Below are 17518 nucleotides of genomic sequence, written 5' to 3' on the forward strand. Positions count from 1 at the left end.
GAATGACAGCTGGTTACATTGATGGTGCTGGTCTTTGGAGTTAATCTGGAGGTAAAGTTCCAGCCCCATTAAATAATCAAGTAACCTGGCATCATTACCGAACCTCCTGTGCTTCAGTTTCATCAGCTGTGATATGGGGACAAGAACATCTCGTGATTGTTTCATGGTTATTTCCAGAACGTCTGTGAAGCACATGGCACACAGTAGATACTTTAAATGGTAAACTATCATGATTTAATGAAGACATTGCCTGATGAACTTTTTCCTGAATACCTGTTAAATACGGAACAGATACAAACCAAGTAAAATCTTGGCCTCTGATGTTTGAAACTCACATTCATTTATGCAAAGAGCCAACGAATGTTTATTGAGCTCCTACTGTATTCTGGGCCCTTCTAGGTCCACGTGCTAGGAGGGTTAAGAGCAGAGGAATCCCATTGCAGATACCCATACATTTGCATCTAGAGTTGACAAAGTCACCCAGGTGGGGTGGCTACAGCAGGCATAGACCAGTAGAGGGGATAAGGCCCTTCAGGTGAGCCCACTGAGGAACAGACCTTCTGGGGGTCACTAAAAGACCTCCTCAGCCAGGCCACCACCCTACCACTCACTTCAGTCCCTCAAGTTAGGGAGAAGGAGGCTGGAAGCTGCCACCTGTTGCTAGCAGGTAAGCCTGACAAGTGGATATGGGCCTTTTCTTTACCCTTTTTTTTTTTTTTTTTTTTTTGAGACAGAGTCTCTCTCTGTTGCCCAGGCTAGAGTGCAGTGGTGTGTCTTGGCTCACTGCAACCTCCGGGTTCAAGCGATCCTCCTGCCTCAGCCTGCAGAGGAGCTGGGACTACAGGCATGCACCACTGTGCCCAGCTTTTTAAAATATTTTTAGTAGAGATGGGGTTTCACCATTTTGGCCAGCCTGGTCTCGAACTTCTGACCTAAAGTGATCCTCCTGCCTTGGCCTCCCAAAGTACTAGGATTACAGGTGTGAGCCACTGTGCCTGGCCAATGTAGGCCTTTTCTAAATTGAGATTTGGAGTGCAGTAAGTTGTTTGCCTTCATCGGAGGGTGGCAAGTGCAGTCGGAGGGAGCCCTGGTTCTGTACCAGCCTCTTTTTAATTTAATTTAATTTTATTTACTTATTTATTTTGGAGAGAAGTTTTGCTCTTTTTGCCCAGGCTGGAGTGCAACGGCATGATCTCAGCTCACTGCAACCTCTGCCTCCTGAGTTCAAGTGATTCTCCTGCCTCAGCCTCCCAAGTAGCTGGGATTACAGGTGTCTGTCACCACGCCTGGCTAGTTTTTGTATTTTTAGTAGAGACAGGGTTTCACCATGTTGGCCAGGCTGGTCTCAGACTGCAGACCTCAGGTGATCTGCCCGCCTCGGGCTCCCAAAATGCTGGGATTATAGGCGCAAGCCACCGTGCCCAGCCCGCCATCCTCTTTTTTAAACCATTATTAAGTTCTCTCTTTTCTGGCAGGTGTCTGCTGGGGTTCTGATAGGTATTTCCTCTGAGCCATATGATGAATTGTGTCCAAGGGTGATAGATCAAGGAGGAAAACAAACCCCCAAACCAACAAAAGGAAAGAAACGTCTTATATTTGATCAGATTTAAAGGTGTCTCAGTTGTGTCTCATGGGTATGTTTTCCTTGGTTTTCACAGGGATCCCATGAGCTTGGCAGGAGTGTGTGATCTCACTTCACAGGTGCAGGCACAGCACTAACGGAAGCTGAGCACGGATGACAGAACTGGAGACAAGCTACTGGGAACCCAGGTCCCTGGGAGGTGGCCCCGGCCTCTGAGGTGAGTCTGTATTTCTCTCTGTATCAGAAGCTCCTCCTTGGAAATGTGGCCGTTGCGATGCTGTTTGCCTTTTTGGTTCCAATTCTCTGGTTACTCTTCATAACTGCCCTATGCTGCGATGTCTGGCTGTCTCAGCTCTGCTTTCAGGAAAGAAGGGAAGGGCTTGTTCGCCCAACTTGGGCCAGAGTTTTAAGGGAAAGGAGGATGACTCTGGGATATAATATTGGGGCCACAAGAAGCTGAGTAGGATGAAGATAAGACCCAGGAGAACAGCAAGGGGACTCGGGTATTAGGAGAGCACCCTTCTGCACATCTTAGCTGGGCCTGTGTGTGTGACAGAAGTGACAAGTTGCTTTCTTTCCTCTGTTCTTAAAACGACTAATTTGGGCAAAGAAGAAAAAAAATCCAAGTCTCTAAAAGTTGAAAGAGTGCTTGCCCAGTCTTCTTCCTGGAGGAGCAAATGGGAGAAGTGAGGTGTTGCCACCCATCTGCTGGGTTGAATGAGAACCTTGGCAGCCTGCCATGCCTTAAATGTCCCTTGGGCCCTAGTGACTGAGCCTTATCAGGGTAAGCGTAGAAGAGAGGGGCCCAGGACGGTCACTATATTTGTAGCTTGTAACAGTCCTAACTGAAGGGTTGACTTAAGTTGAAACTATATAATCTTATTCATAAAATGGGGATACTTAAGCTGCATAATTTCTGAGATCCTTTTAGTTTGACTTAGTTTAGTTAAATTGTTTGATTTTAAGAGGAGAATGAGAAATTCAAATTTTACCCAGGTATTTCTGATCCATTTGGTCTTATATCCATAAGATAGACATACGGACTTTGAAGAACTTCAAAAAAAAAAAAAAATACAGGTTTCTACATTATCTACTTGGTAGGGATAATCTAATATAGTCCCATAATGCACAACCTCAATTATTATATAAACACTCACTGAGAATATATATGACTACCAGTGTCTAGACGGGGTCCTGCTCTTTTCCTGTTTGCAATAAAGCTGGGGGAAATTCATATACATCAGAAAAAGAACACATGGAAAATTGATTAAAGGCCAAAGCAGAAGTAAAAAATGTTACGGGACCTCTAGAGGAATGAACGGAAGCATTTGGCTTGCAAGAATGAGGAAGCTGACTCAGAAGACGGGCCTTAGAGAATGGCAATGATTTCTGTTCTATTAGAGAGAATGGAGGAGGTGATTCCAGGCAGAGGGGGCAAGCGAGCAAAAACAGGGAGGCCTGGAAACACGTGACGTGTTCAGGTCCCAGTGAGGCATAAGCAGAAGGAAGGGGGTGAGTGACGAAAATATTGGCAAGGAGTTAAACTTGAATCAGATTATGGAGACCTTGAAGGTCAGATAAATACAGACACATAGGCGATAGGGGAATTATTTGTTTAGATCTGTATTTAATTATAAATGATTATTACCAAGTGGCATTATTATCAAGAGGAATTGATTTGGGTGAGACTGGAGGCAGAGGCCAGTCCGAGAGATCTGTTGTTTCGGGAGATTTATACTGTGGGCCCAAGCTGGGGGAGGCTCGAGCATGTGCAGGGAGCTTCGGAGTCTGCTATACCTTCCCATACAGCCGCTGCTGTCATAGCTGGTACACCAAGTCATGCTGGTAGAAATGTAGTATAAGTAATTCCATTTACAACGAGGAAAATGAGACTGAAAGTGGTTAAATGACTTTTCCAAGGTCACCCAAGAACTTGATCCATCATCAAGTGTATTGTCCACCAAGCAATGGAAAGCAGGGGAAGTGACGTCTGCACCTCCGCCAGCATTATCCAATCCTTCTCTGTGTCTGACCTGACTGGCAACGATAGTCTCCCAGAGGGGTCTTCTCATGTACACTCTGCCCGTCTTCCATCTCCACTCCAGCCCCTGCCCATCAGAGCCTCACCCATGAGACAGGACACACTTTTCAAAACGTTTAGACCCATTACCCTCTTGCTTAATCTCTTCAGCGGTTTGCCATTGCTCCTAGATAAAAGCAAACTTCACTGTCCCTCCAAGACCCTGCATGGCTGGGCCCTGTCTAGCTCTTCAGCCTTATCCCTCTTTTGACTTTCATCCCACCAGTTACTTTGAGTGTTCCTTCTTCCTTCCACCACTGGGCCTTTGCAGAGCCCCTCTGTCCAGAATGCTCCTTCCTTCCTTTGGCCAGGGGACCCCTTACTCACCTTCCAGATCTCAAGCCAAGCATCAACTTCTCAAAGAGGCTTTCAGCTGGCTGGCCCCGCCAATGAGATCAAACACTTATGACAGGTTCTCATAGAAGCCTTTGCTTCTCTTCCCTGGCAGTTGACATGTTGTAATTTTGCAGTGGGATGTGTGTGTATGTGTGTGTGTGTGTGTGTGTGTGTATTTGTGTGTGTATGTGTGTGTGGCGTGTGTGGGTATGTGTAGGTGTGTGGGTGTGGGTGTGGGTATGTGTGGGTGTGTGTGGGTGTATGTGTGGGTATGTGTGTGTGGGTGTGTGTATGTGTCTTTATGTGTGTGTGTAGGTGTGTCTGTGGGTGTGTGGGTGTCTGTATGTGTGGGTGTGTGTGTGGGTGTGTGTGTCTGTGTGGGTGTGTGTGGGTGTATGTCTGTGTGTGTGTTTGTGTGTATGTATGTGTGTGTGTGTGGGGGGTGTGGGTGTGTGGGTGTATGTGTATGTGGGTGTATGTGGGTGTGTGTGTGTCTGTGTGTGGGTGTGTGTGTGTGTGGGGGTGTGTGTGGGTGTGTGTGTATGTGTATGTGGGTGTGTGTGTCTGTGTGTGGGTGTGTGTCTATGTGTATGTGGGTGTGTGTGTGGGTGTGTGTCTGTGTTTGTGTATGCGGGTGGATGTGTGGGTATGTGTCTGTGTCTATGTGTATGTGGGTGGGTGTGTGTGTGTCTGTGGGTGTCTATGTATCTGTATGTGGGTGGGTGTGTGTCTGTGTGTGGGTGTGTGTGTGGGTGTGTGTGGGGGTGTGTGTGTGTATGTGGAGGTGTGTGTGGGGGTGTGTGTCTGTGTGTATGTGTATGTGGGGGTGTGTGGGTGTGTGTGTGTGTGTGTGGGTGTGTGTTTCTGTGTGTGTGTGTGTCTGTGTCTGTGTGTGGGTGTGTATGTGGGTGGATGTGTGTGTGTCTGTGTCTGTGTGTGGGTATGTGTATGTGGGTGGGTGTGTGTGTGTCTGTGTGTGGGTGTGTGTGGGTGTGTGTCTGTGTATATGTGTATGTGGGGGGTGTGTCTGTGTGTGGGTGTGTGTGTGTGGGGGTATATGTGTGTGTGTGTGTGTGGGTGTCTGTGTGGGTGTGTGTCTGTGTGTGTGTGTGTGTCTGTGTGTGGGTATGTGTCTGTGTGTGTCTGTGTGTGGGTGTCTGTATGTGTATGTGGGTGGGTGTGTGTGGGTGTGTGTCTGTGTATGTGGGTGTGTGTGTCTGTGTGTGGGTGTGTGTGTCTGTGGGTGTATGTGTATGTGGGTGTGTGTCTGTGTGGGTGTGTGTCTGTGTGTGGGTGTGTGTCTGTGTGTATGTGTATGTGGGTGGGTGTGTGTGTCTGTGTGTGGGTGTGTGAGTGTGTGGGGACAGTGTGTGTCTGTATGTGTATGTGGGTGGGTGTGTGTTTGTGTATGGGTATGTGGGTGGGTGTGTGTGTCTGTGTGGGTGTATGTAGGGGTGTGTGTGGGTGCGTGTATGTGTATGTGGGGGTGTGTGTGTGTATGTGGGTGTGTGTGTATATGTGGGTGTGTGTGTCTGTGTGTGTGTGTGGTGTGTGTGTGTAGGGGGTATATGTGTGTGTGTCTGTGTGTGTAGGTGTGTGTGTATATGTGGGTGTGTGTGTCTGTGTGTGTGTGTGTTGTGTGTGTCTGTGTGTAGGGGGGTATATGTGTGTGTGTGTGTGTAGGTGTGTGTGTATATGTGGGTGTGTGTGTCTGTGTGTGTGTGGTGTGTGTCTGTGTGTAGGGGGTGTATATGTGTGTGTGTCTGTGTGTGTAGGTGTGTGTGTATATGTGGGTGTGTGTGTCTGTGTGTGGGTGTGTGTGGTGTGTGTCTGTGTGTAGGGGGGTGTATATGTATGTGTGTCTGTGTGTGTAGGTGTGTGTATATGTGGGTGTGTGTGTCTGTGTGTGTGTGTGTGGTGTGTGTGTGTAGGGGGGGTGTATATGTGTGTGTGTCTGTGTGTGTAGGTGTGTGTGTATATGTGGGTGCGTGTATGTGTATGTGGGGGTGTGTGTGTGTGGGTGTATGTGGGGGTGTGTGTATATGTGGGTGTGTGTGTCTGTGGGAGGGTGTGTGTGTGGTGTGTGTCTGTGTGTAGGGGGGTGTATGTGTGTGTGTCTGTGTGTGTAGGTGTGTGTGTTTATGTGGGTGTGTGGGTGTGTCTGTATGTGGGTGTGTGTATGTGTGTGTGGGGTGTGTGTGTGGTGTGTGTCTGTGTGTGTAGGTGTGTGTGTGTCTGTGTGTGTAGGGGGTGTGTGTGTGTGTGTGTGTGTGTGTGTGTGTGGTGAATGCTTATTTTCCCCACGAGGACTATAAAGCTCTCAAGTTTCCAGATCTTGAATACTGACTGGCACAGAGTGGGCACATACCGTTTGTTAAATAAATGAACCAATAATGGAAGAGACTTTATTTGTTTTTATTATCTACTATAACCCCCCAGTGACTCGTTTGGTGCTTGGTTACAGTAGCGACCAGCTTAAGGAATGAAGAGGTGATAAAGGGAAGGGAGGGAGCTAGAGAAGAAAAGGAAAAGAGAAAAGATGGGGAAGGGAGGCAAAGGGAGGGGAGGAGAGGAGAAGAGAAAGATTTTCAAGGCTGAAGGGGCTGTGGAAAAGGGAAAGTTATTTTTGCCAAGAGGTAGGGTTAGGGTGACCAAATCATTCTGGTTTGCCTGGGACTTCCTGTTTCTAAAAGTCCTGCATCCCTGGAAACCCCTCAAGCTTGCCTTGCATGTGAGAGCAGACAGAGCAGAACTGGGTGCAGAGCATGGAGCCACTGCAGGCCCCACCTGAAGTCTGAACCTCATGGAATCGGCCCACAGATGCGGATCAGCCTGGGCATTTCACCTTGCTTTGACCTCTAGGTCCTGGTGAACCAGTGTCCCCAAGAACCAGGGAAAGAGATGATGGATACAACAAGAAATGGGTCCCTTGCTACTTGCTTGGGAAATCTGGAAATGGGTTATTTAATCGAGGGAAAGGGTAGGACTGCATAGGAAGTTGTGTCTGGGGGAACGATATGATCTCCTCATTAATATGTCCTCCAGAACTGCAGTTTAAAAGGGTACATGGAGCTGTGTGAGATCTTGGATAGCTACTGTACCCAATTGCCTATCATATAAAGTTATTGTGATGATCAAATGAGACGATGCAGGTACCAGTCAGAGTCTGGGACTTTCTGATGGCCTGGGTAAGTGGTAGATGTGTTGTTACTATTACTACATGGTGGCAATCGAGAGGCACCCTTACCTAGAGGTTCAGAATATGGACTACGGAGTCAGCATATGAGGATTAAACCCTGGCTCTGCCCCTCTCAAGCTGCACGACCTTAGGGAGTTACTCTTTTTTTTTTTTGAGACAGAGTCTGTGGTGCCCAGGCTGGAGTGCAGTAATCTCTGCTCACTGCAAACTCTGCTTCCCAGGTTCAAGCGATTCTCCTGCCTCAGCCTCCCAAGTAGCTGGGATTACAGGTGCACACCACCATGCCCAGCTAATTTTTGTATTTTTAGAAGAGATGGGGTTTCACCATGTTGGCCAGGCAGGTCTTGAACTCCTGACCTCAGGTGATCTGCCCACCTTGGCCTCCCAAAGTGCTGAGATTACAGGTGTGAGCCACCGCACCCGGCCAGGGAGTTACTCTGTAGCTTGCTTTCCTCACCGGTGAAATGGAGATAATACTAGGGACGCACCTCAGAAGGTCCTTGTGAGGATTAAACGAGTGAATGGATGCAAAGCCTTTGGACCAGTGCATTGCAAGTGCTCCCATGTACCCATTATTATGCCTAGTGGTAAACCCTCAGGCTCTGCAGACAGATTGCCTGGGTTCCAGTTCTGGGTCTATGTGATCTTAAGTTAATTTGCCTTTTTGTGTTTAAATTTCCTAGCCATAAAATGGGTATTAGAATAGTACGGACTTCATCGGGTAGTTCCTAAGATTGAATGATATGACGGATGTAACACCATAAGTATTAGGCATTATTGTTACTGTTTTCCACTGATAGATCATCTCCTATGCAGATGACCAGAGCCAGCCTTGGGTACAATCCTGACCCTGGGATAGTGGGTTTCCCAACCCACGGTGCCCTTTTCTACCACTTGTGGGGCCCCTTTGCATCTCAGCAAATGCTTTCTGATGGACGTGTCCACCTTGGCAGGAACTAAGTCCCCGTAGTGTGGTGTGTGCTTCCTGTAGGCAGGGGCACTCTGCCCCTTTGAGGACAGAGAATGCAGAGCAGGAAGGGAAAGCAGTGCAGCGTCCCTGAACCCGGCGCTGGTGCAGGCTGATCTGACAGATTCTCTCTGTACAAACCCAGCTCAGAAAATACTTGTGAAGGGAGTCAATCAAGTTCATTGTCGGTGGGGCTGGAGGGGACTTCTCATCTGCTTTTTAAGGATTGCCTGCCATGCTACCAGTTTTCTTTTCCCTCTTCCCGCTCGCATCTGACTTTTGGTGTCTTCTTACTGCTCTTTGGGTGCCCTTTGGCCTCTGCTGGATGCTCTTGCTGGCCTGAACTTGTCTAGCAGTGTTTTGAGATGGAGGTGAAAACCAGATTTCCCAGGGTTCCCAGGGAGAATTTCAGGGAGAATTTCTGACCTCTCAGGCTCAACCTTTCTACAGCCACAGCTTATGTGAGGCAGAATTTTCAAGGCAGCTCAGATTCCAGATAGACCTTTTGTCTGCATGAGTGCTTGACACATGCCTTGATTTGGGGTTCAGAAAATAAGATTCTGTAATTACAGATGGTCTGATTGCTTATCTTATAGATAGGTACTGATGCGTTTCCCAGGAAACTCTTGCCTTTAATAGGTACCTCTGAGGTACCTGGAAGCAGATACCTCATGCAAAAGAGGGTAGGATTTTCTTTTCTTTCTTCTCTCTCTCTCTTTTTTTTTTTTTCTGAGACAGAGTCTTGCTCTGTCGCCAGCCTGGAGTGCAATGGTGCGATCTCAGCTCACTGCAACCTCCGCTTCCTGGGTTCAAGTGATTCTCCTGCCTCAGCCTCCCAAGTAGCTGGGATTACAGGCACCCACCACCAACTCAGCTAATTTTTATATTCTTAGTAGAGATGGTGTTTCACCATGTTGGTCAGGCTAGTCTTGAACTCCTGACCTTAGGTGATCCACCTGCCTCAGCCTCCCAAAGTGCTGGGATTACAGGTGTGAGTCACCGCGCCAGGCCAGGATTTTCAAACATAGTGTAGCCTATTGGTTGAAGTAGATTCTGGATTTTGGTGACCTTCAAACTCACAACACTGGTTGAAACATTCTTCAAAAACAGTTGGGCTACCTTTCTTTATGTGGACCAGGCCATTGTAGCCTCAACCAGCTCCACCCTTATGCTGCTGTTTATACCTCTCTTAGGCTCTTTTAATTTTATCCCTCCTGTTCTAGCTACTGATGTATTTATCTTTTGATCTTCCCCACTGCATATAAGGTGTTTGAGGGCTTGATGAGATTGTAGCTTCTTTTTACATATGATCATCCACCTGTCTATCAATTTTTATGGCATCACATCATCTTAGACTGTGAGGAACCATAAAGATAATCCATTCCAATGATGCCATTAGACATCATAACCATAGCTGAATGATATGTGTGTGTGTGTGTATGTATGTATGTATGTATGTATGTATGTATGAATGGGTTAGTGTGGAGATGGATGAATGAGTGGCTAGATAGATTGATGGATTGGAAGATGAATGAATGGGTAGGTGAATAGGATGGATGGATGGGTGAGTAGATGGATTGATTGATAAATTGATGGTTTGGAAGATGAATAGACAATTGTGTGGGTGGGTGAGTGGGTGGGCAAGCGAATAAATGGATTGTTGAATTTGAAGATGAGTAGATGGTGGATGAAGGGAGAGATGGATGAATAAGTGAGTGGGTAGCTGAATGGTTAGGTGGCGTGATCTCCCCGACGAAGGGAGAGAAAGAGTGTTCACAGAGAGGCTTTTGGGCTGTCTGCCCCTATTGTATCACCCACACCACTGCCCCAACAACTTGTTAATGAAGGGAAGTCCTAGAGGGGATTGAGTGATAAGAGCATGATCTCTGAAATTAGACTGCCTGAGTTAAGTGCTGACTCTGTTTAACCTCTCTCAGGCTCAGTTTTCTCATGTGTGAGGGGTGAGGCTTTTTCACTGGACAATGTGTATGCTAGCTCTGGGCAGATTTTTGCTTTTTCAGATACAATACAGTGAACTTATTCCAGGGGTAGATGTTCTGGTTTTGGTCTGGCCCTTCTGAATGTTTATGACATTGAGCCCTGTCCCAGCTACAAGGCCCAACACCCAAGTTGATTCATTTATTTCTGTATTAGGAAGCATTGATTCATTTATTTCTGTATCAGGAAGCAAAGGGCCACAGAATATACACATTTTGCCAACACAATGTCATTTTTCATACAAGGAAGTCTTTAGGGATGTTTGAGCCATTGAGTTAAATAAGAAAGTGAATTAGAGATGGGGCTGAATGAGTGGGAAAATCATTTCCACTGTTGTTCTCAAATATAAGGCAAAAACACTGTTGACTTTGCCATAGCACTGCCATCCCCAGGCTCGGTCTCCTTTTCTTTGAGTGGATTACTTGGTGTTAAGTGATTGTGGGAACCGAGACTCTCTGCTTCCTCTTACCTACAATGTGCCTTTGAGCCTGACCTTGAAGCAGCTTATTTCTCTTGGTGCTGATCGTTATCTGCATTAGTGTAAATGCTGCATGATATGTACAAGTCAGGTCTTGTACTAAATGCTTTGTATGCATTTAGCCATTTGACGTACTATATATTTTATGTAGATATTTGTTACCTTTCTGCACTCACCAAAAGGATGAAGATTTTTAAGTCTGTTTTGTTCACTGCTGTAATCCCAGAAGCTGGAACAGTGCTGACTGTTCTAGCTGGATACCTCCATAGGTATCCAGTAAATATTTAGTAGGTAATTACGTGAGTTTTCTATTTCTCAGGAGGAAACTGTGAGCTGAATATTATCCTTCCTACCTCACAGACGGGGAAACTAAGACTCAGATCTTAGATAATTTTGAGGATATTTTCGTTTGTGGAGCCACCATCTGAGGCTCATAGGTAGAGAAATATGCTGAAATGAATCATTTCACAAGGAAAATATGAAGAAAAGAAAATTGATTTAGTTCAGTTTTGCTTTTGGGAGGCAGTTATATGAGGTCTCTATCATGGACTTGCTTCTCTGAATGGTATGCGTAGTCCTCATTTCCCATTTGCATTTGTGTTAGGGAGAAATTATCCTTATGGGCCCTGAGGCATGGGTGGGAGGGAGCAGACCATGAGGACACACTTACCAGGAACCAGGTCTTTATGCAAATGTTTTCTCAGTTCCTCCTCACGCTAACCTGGTTATCATCCCATCTCTCAGGTGAAAACACCAAGTCTGAGGCCAAGAGTAGAGCTGGCATTTCCCCAGGCCACATGACCAAGGCGAAGCTGCCTATCTTTTCTGCTTCCCATTTTTTTCTTTTTTCTTTTTCTTTTTCTTTTTTTTTTTTGAGACAGTCTCACTCTATTGCCCAGGCTGGAGTGCAGTGGTGCAATCTTAGCTCACTGCAACCTGTGCCCCTGGGTTCAAGTGATTCTCGTGCCTCCGCTTCCCAAGTGGCTGGGACTACAGGCACATGCCACCATGGCTAATTTTTTTTTTTTTTTTTTGAAATGGAGTCTTGCTCTGTCACCCAGGCTGGAGTGCAGTGGTGCGGTCTCCGCTTACTGCAACCTCTGCCTCCTGGATTCAAGTGATTCTTCTGTCTCAGCCTCCCAAGTGGCTGGGATTAAAGGTGCGTGGCTAATTTTTGTATTTTTAGTAGAGACGTGGTTTCGCCACGTTGGCCAGGCTGTTCTCAAACTCTGGTTTCAAGTGATTCACCTGCCTCAGTCCCCCAAAGTGCTGGGATTACATGTGTGAGCCACCTCACCTGGCCTGCTTCCCCTTTCTGCTCTGCTCCCCTTCCCTTCCCTGCCCTGCCCTCCCCTCCCTCTCCTCGTCCTCTCCCCCTCCCCATCCTCTCACCTTCCCCTCCCCTTCCCCCTCCTCTTCTCCCCTCCCCTCCCCTCCCCTCCCTCCCTCCCCTCCCCTCCCCTTCCCTTCCCCTCCCCTCCCTTCCCTTCCCTTCCCTCCCTTCCCTTCCCTTCCCTTCCCTTCCCTTCCCTTTTCCTCTTCCTCTTCCTCTTCCTCTTCCTCTTCCTCTTCTGTTCTCTTTCATTTTGAGATGGAGTCTCGCTCTTTCGCCAGCCTGGAGTGCAGTGGTGCTATCTCAACTCACTGCAACCTCTGCCTCCCGGGTTCAAGTGATTCTCCTACCTCAGCTTCCCAAGTAGCTGGGATTACAGGTCCATACCACCATGCCCGGGTACCCATTTCTTTATGAGGTTACTCACATGCTCAGCTCTTTGGTAGAAAAGCCTTTATCACTGTTGTATCTCCAGTGCGCAGCAGAGCATCAGGTATTCAGTGGGTACTTAACAAATGTCAGCTGAGTTGATGAAATTTCCTCAAAGCAAATTCAGAGGCACATCCTATTTTAAAACACTCTCAGCTCCTTGTTCCCGCCTTTCGGTTGAGACTTCATTGTGCAATCTGACTAGGCAGGAAGTGAAATGGGGATTGTTGTGGGTTTTGTCTGCTGACAGCAAGGCACAGACGGTGACTAATTGGCCATTCTTTATTTTGCTCATATGCAGCATTTTCGGTTTTCTGTCCCCCTTTGATTGATTGGGTGGCTCCTGGCTACAGGTGGGTCCATTTTATGCTTGGTTGGTGAGTCCTACAAAGGCCCATTAAATCAATTAAGTTGGCGGGTGTGAGAAAATCTGGGAGGGGGCAGGGAATCTGCCTGACTTTGCTAGTCAGACAAATCCTCCTGGGTCATGCCACGGGAGGGGCTTCCACCCCACCATCTCCTGTCCTGGGTGCTGTGGGGAGATGAGTCTGGATCCTACCTGGATTCTGCCTCCAAGGTGAGCAGCATCAAGTGGAGATGGGACCTCTACACATCACTGAGAACCAGGGACAAGGTGTGAAGTGCTGCGGGAGCAGTGCCGAGGAAACACTCTGACAGTTTAGAGAAGGGAGAGGAGGCACCTGTTGGGGCTTGGGGTGCAGTGGTGATGAGCACAGGGTGATAAGGAAGGTTTTCTGGAAGAGATGGTGTTTGACCTAGAAGGTTGGCGGGATTGGATATGCAAAGAAGGTGGGAAAAGCACTCCAGGAAGCAGGTGTTTCCTAAGCCAGGGCAGAGTTTGGAAAGTGTAGAGAGTGTATGTTAAAGAGTAAGTAGCCCCTCCTGGCTGAAGAAAAAGGCACATGGAAGGAAAAAACTTAGATGTGAAGTGAAATCTTTGGAGTAGGTTTTAGGAAGCCCACGTACTAGGCTGGGAAGAACGTAGGTGCAGTGGCAGAGAGTCCTGGCTTTGGAGTCTGACCTTCTGGGTTCGATATGTGGCTTGCTAGCTGAGGGACCCTGGGCAGCTGCGTTGCTAGGCATCAAAGCACATAGAACTTGCCTTCTTTTTGATCCTATTGTGAAGCTGCAACAAGAATTCAAATAATCCATGGAAAGCACTTTGCACAGGTGCCTGGTAAGGATTTCATAGATGGTAACAACTGTATTGTAATTTTTGTTATTATTAGACAGTGAAATTTCCTGAAAGGTTACCTTGAAATATTTTGGAAAGGACAGTGGATGGAAAAAGAATCTAAGATTCTACTTTGGAATTATCCCAAAAGATCTGAGATCTTTTTTTCACCTCTCTTGTGAGCATCTTTTTATCTTCCTTTTTTTTTGAAACAGAATCTTGCTCTGTCACCCTGGCTGGAGTGCAGTGGCAGAATCATAGCTCACTGTAGCCTCAAACCCCCCAGGCTCAAGAGATCCTCCTACCTCAGTTTCCCAAGTAGCTGAAACTACAGGTGGTGCCACTGCACCCAGCTAATGTTGCTCACTATGTTGCCCAGGTTGGCCTTGAACTCCTGGCCTCAAGTGATCCTTGGCCTCCCAAAATGCTGGGATTACAAGCATGTGCCACTGCACCTGGCTATGTGCATCTTTTATTAATGATGAGTTGTTTATTTTGGCTGCTTCAAGGGCATAACACCATTTATCCCAAGTCATAGTCAACCATTGTGTGGGAGGTCATATTGAATTTGACTTTTAAACAACTAGCGAGTTTAGGTAGGAAGAACAGCTCAGTTCCAAGTTCACTTTAAGATTTATTGAGCATTGGATGGACCAGGCAAGACGGCTAAATAGGAAGAGCTCCAGTCTGCAGCTCCCAGCAAGACCAGCACAGAAGGTGGGTGATTTCTGCATTTCCAACTGAGGTAGCAGGTTCATCTCATTGGGACTGGTTAGACAGGGTGTGCAGCCCATGGAGGGCAAGCAGAAGCAGAGTGGGGTATCGCCTCACCCAGGAAGTGCAAGGGGTTGAGGAACTCCCTCTCCTAGCCAAGGGAATCCATGAGGGACTGTGCTGTGAGGGACCGTGCTATCTGGCCCAAATACTATGCTTTTCCCATGGTCTTTGCAACCCACAGACCAGGAGATTACCTTGGACGCCTACACCACCAGGGCCCTGGGTTTCAAGCACAAAACTGGGTGGCCGTTTGGGCAGACACTGAGCTAGCTGCAGGAGTTTTTTTTTTTTTAATACTCCAATGGCACCTGGAACACCAGTGAGACAGAACCATGTTGTGGGAAGTCAGGGACCCTGAATGGAGGGACTAGCTGGAGCCAAGGCAGAAGAACATAAATTGTAAAGATTTCATGGATATTTATCAGTTCCCCAAATTAATACCTTTATAATTTCTTTTGCCTGTCTTTACTGCAATCTCTGAACATAAATTGTAAACATTTCAAGAACATTTATCACTTCCCTAATAATACTCTTATAATTTCTTGTGCCTGTCTTTAATCTCTTAATCCTGTTATCTCGTAAGCTGAGAATGTACATCACCTCAGGACCACTATTGTACAAACTGACTGTAAAATATGTATGTTTGAACAATATGAAATCAGTGCACCCTGAGAAAGAACAGAATAACGTGATTATTCTGCGGGATCAGGCACAATAGAGCCATATTTTTCTTCTTGCAGAAAGCCTATAGATGGACGTGTGAGTAGGAGAAATATCATTGAGTTATTTTCCCAGCAAGGAATATTAATAATTGATAACCCTGGGGAAGGAATGCATTCCTGGGGGTAGATCTATAGACGGCCACTCTGGAAGTGTCTGTCTTATGCAGTTGAGATAAGGACTGAAATACGTCTTGGTCTGCTGCAGTACCCTCAGGCTTACTAGGATTGGGAAATTCCAGCCTGGTAAATTCTAGTCAGACCGGTTGTCTGCTCTTGAACCCTGTTTCCTGTTAAGATGTTTATCAAGACAATGCATGCACAGTGGGACATAGACCCTCATCAGTAATTCTAATTTTGCCTCGCCTTGTGATCTTTATGGCCCTTTGAAGCATGTGATCCTTGTGACTTACTCCCTGTTCATACAGCCCCTGGGCCCTATTAAAATCCCTAATAAACACTTGCTGGTTTTGTGGCTCAGGGTCGTCATCACGGTCCTACCAATATGTGATGACACCTCTGGAGGCCCAGCTGTAAAATTTCTCTCTTTGTACTCTTTCTCTTTATTTCTCAGACCAGCCAACACTTAGGGAAACTAGAAAATAACTTATGTCAAAATACTAGGGACTGGTTCCCCTGATAGAACCGTTCACTACCCTGAAAAGGGGGCTGAAGCAAGGGAGCTGACTGGTCTTGCTCAGCAGATCCCACCCCCACGGAACCCAACAAACTGAGACCCACTGGCTTGAAATTCTCACTGCCAGCACAACAGTCTGAAGTTGACCTGGGACACATGAGCTTGCTGGGGGATGGGGCATTCGCCATTACTGAGGCTTGAGTAGGTGGTTTTCCCCTCACAGTGTAAACAAAGCCACTGGGAGTTCGAACTGGGTGCAGAACCAACCCACCATAGTGCAGCAAAGCTGCTGTATCCACACTGCCTCTCTAGATTCCTCCTCTCTGGGCAGGGCATCTCTGAAAGAAAGGCAGCAGCCCCAGTCAGGGGCTTATAGATAAAATTCCTGTCTCCCTGGGACAGAGCACGTGGGGGAAGGGGCAGCTCTGGGCACAGCTTCAGCAGTCTTAAATGTCCCTGCCTGTCGGCTCTGAAGAGAGCCACAGATCTCCCAGCACAGCCCTTGACCTCTGCTAAGGGACCAATTGCCTCCTCAAACGGGTCCTGACACCTGTGGCTCCGGACTGGGAGGCACATCCCAGCAGGGGTCGACAGATACCTCATACAAAAGAGCTCTGGCTGGTGTCTGGTGGGTGCCTCTCTGGGATGAAGCTTCCAGAGGAGGGAGCAGGCAGCAATATCTGCTGTTCTGCAGCCTCTGCTGGTGATATCCAGGCAAACGGGGCCTGGAGTAGAGCTCCAACAAACTCTAGCAGACCTGAAGAAGAGGAGCCTGACTGTTAGAAGAAAAACTAACAAACAGAAAGCATCAACAAAAAGGATGCCCATGCCAAAACCCAACCTCAAAGGCCAAAGGTAGATAAATCCACGAAGATGAGGAAAAACCAGTGCAAAAAGGCAGAAAATTCCAAAAACCAGAATGCCTCTTCTCCTCCAAAGGATCACAACTCCTCGCCAGCAAGGAAACAAAACTGGATGGAGAATGAGTTTCGTGAATTGACAGAAGTAGGCTTCAGAAGGTGGTAATAACAAACTCCTCTGAGCTAAAGGACCATGTTCTAACCCAAGGCAAGGAAGCTAAGAACCTTGATAAAAGGTTACAGGAACTGCTAACTAGAATAACCAGCTCAGAGAAGAACATAAATGACCTCATGGAGCTGAAAAACACAGCATGAGAAGTTTGTGAAGTATACACAAGTATCAATAGCTGAATCGATCAAGCAGAAGAAAGGATATCAGAGACTGAAGACCAACTTAATGAAATAAAGTGTAAAGACAAGATTAGAGAAAAAAGAATGAAAAGGAATGAACAAAGCCTCCAAGAAATATGGGACTATGTGAAAAGGCCAAACCTATATTTGGTTGGTGTACCTTACAGTGATGAGAAGAATGGAATAAAGTTGGAAAACACACTTCAGGATATTATCCAGGAAAACTTCCCCAACCTAGAAAGACAGGCCAACCTTCAAATTCAGGAAATAAAAAGAACACCACAAAGATACTCCTCGAGGAGAGCAACCCCAAGATACATAATCATTGGATTCATTAAGGTTGAAATGAAGGAAAAAATGTTAAGGGCAGTCAGAGAGAAAGGTCTGGTTACCTACAAAGGGAAGCCTATCAGACTGACAGCAGATCTCTCAGCAGAAACTCTACAAGCCAGAAGAGAGTGGAGGCCCTTATTCAACATTCTTAAAGAAAAGAATTTTCAACCCAGAATTTCATATCCAGTCAAACTAAGCTTCATAAACAAAAGAGAAATAAAATCCTTTACAGACAAGCAAATGC

The 17518-nt window shown here is 46.7% G+C and overlaps 1 protein-coding gene across 11 annotated transcripts in view; it reads right to left on the reverse strand.

The window, feature by feature from the left end:
- NDUFB9 (NADH:ubiquinone oxidoreductase subunit B9) overlaps positions 1-17518 on the reverse strand; it is a 576062-nt gene that overhangs the window by 279916 nt on the left and 278628 nt on the right. The window contains exon 1 of one of the 11 annotated variants that reach the window (XM_050801743.1): positions 12911-12914. The exons of 9 other annotated variants lie outside the window; for them this stretch is intronic. The gene's annotated coding sequence lies outside the window, so the exon portion shown is untranslated. Of the gene's footprint in view, positions 1-6429; positions 6434-12910; positions 12915-17518 lie in introns of those variants that run through there. One more of the 11 variants, XM_050801763.1, reaches the window with a different exon arrangement.

This window comes from Macaca thibetana, chromosome 8, assembly GCF_024542745.1.
Source record: "Macaca thibetana thibetana isolate TM-01 chromosome 8, ASM2454274v1, whole genome shotgun sequence".
Lineage (NCBI taxonomy): Eukaryota > Metazoa > Chordata > Mammalia > Primates > Cercopithecidae > Macaca > Macaca thibetana.